Source organism: Vombatus ursinus, unplaced genomic scaffold, assembly GCF_900497805.2.
Source record: "Vombatus ursinus unplaced genomic scaffold, bare-nosed wombat genome assembly UNPS02014816.1, whole genome shotgun sequence".
NCBI lineage: Eukaryota > Metazoa > Chordata > Mammalia > Diprotodontia > Vombatidae > Vombatus > Vombatus ursinus.
In genome coordinates this window covers 10,735,927-10,737,631 of record NW_020954594.1, presented here as the reverse complement: position 1 = coordinate 10,737,631, position 1,705 = coordinate 10,735,927, and positions in this window count along the sequence as shown.

The following is a 1,705-nucleotide window of genomic DNA, read 5'->3' as shown; positions in this document are numbered from 1 at the left end:
GTGCCTATATTTAAATGCTGCAATAGTGGAGTATTGATTCACATGAAAGGCCTGAGACTTTTTCCCTATCACAGAGGTAGTATTATTTGGGGTGAGGAGAAATTACTGAACTTCTTCAAGTGTCACTATTAAAGTAAGTAGGTATTGGCTATGAACTATTTCTATGACATCTATATCACTCTCAGGCTTTTTCTTTCTGGGAACTTTGAGACTCCAATGAAAACTAGGGGCCTCAAAACAGACTGAGATCAGGTCTCTGCCTCAGTGCAGGGGAAAATAAAATAAATAATAAGAAAATGCCACTCTTGAATCAATTCTTTTCTTCAAAATTCCTTTATACTCACAACCATTTTGTATTCACTATTTCATTAATCCTCATAATAGCACTCTATGAGGTAAACAGGAGGAGGGAGTAATACTATCCCTTATTCCCCAGTAGAAGAAAAGGCTTTCCCAAGGTTACACAGCAAGTCAATAGGCTACAGGCCGCACATCTTGACCCTGCATCTATATTCTTCTCAATTCAAAGCATAGGAGGGAAACCTTTGTAATGAAAAATTTGTAACGAAAGGCAGAGGTGGAAAATATTACATATATATATGTATATATATATATGATATGTGTGTATATGTACATATGGAGAGAGAGAGAGAGAGAGAGATTTTAAGCTGAACTAATAATTGTAGAAGGAATAATCCACAGGTTTAAGTCAGCAGTGTTCCGTCCAAGAGGCCCCAGTTCCTATTGTCACATGAGCATATTCAGGCCTGATCAAATGAAGCTGATCACAGTGAACAGGTGGGAGCTCAGGCAAGAGTAACTCAGTCAAATGAAGGGAGACAATGCCAAAAACCTTGGAGAAAAAAAAACAAAAAAAGAAATTCAAGAATCAATACAGGCAACTTAATAGGAGCTGATATAAAGGCTATGAATGTGAGTAATGTGCCATGACCACCTGTAAGAGGAAAGGCAGAAGCGGCTGTTGGGGTGGGGTACAAAGGGGACAGAAAGGGGAGGGGAGAACAACCTGTTTCCTGGTTCTAATACAAACAATGGACCCTGAACACCAATCCAGCCAACATGCTGAAAGCAGTTTCTCAAAACAGGAAAATACATGACCCCAGGTCCTTGGCAATTTGGCCAAAAAAAAAAAAGGAGAAAAACCAAAAAGAGAGTTGACATTTCTTAAAAACAAGTTTGTTCAAATATCTGGCTTCAGTTCTGGTACAAGGAAAAGCACTCTGAATGTGGAAGCAGAAGCTTTGACTGGTCTTAAATCCCTATTTTGCAACTTACTCCCTGTATGACCTTAGACAAATCATTTGACCTTTCTGAGACTCAATTTCTTCATCAGTAAAATGAGACAATTGAACAAAATAGCATCTGTGGTCCCTTCCAGCTCTCCATCTATGAAAATAACTTTAATTCAGAACACTAGCCATAGTATAATAGGAAAATCTTGGGCACCTGGAGCCTTGAGTTCAATAACAACTCTAGGACAAACATTAATTAGTGATGTGCCTCACACAAGTCACGAATCCTCCCAGGCTCTATTCTCTCCTCTGTAAAGTGAGTGGAGGATCTCTCAAATCCCTTACAACTCTGACATTCTGTGAATTTGTGATCCTGACTGTGGTAAACACATGCGCGCGCACATGCACACACACACACACACAATCGCACAATCACAATGAAGAAAATGGAA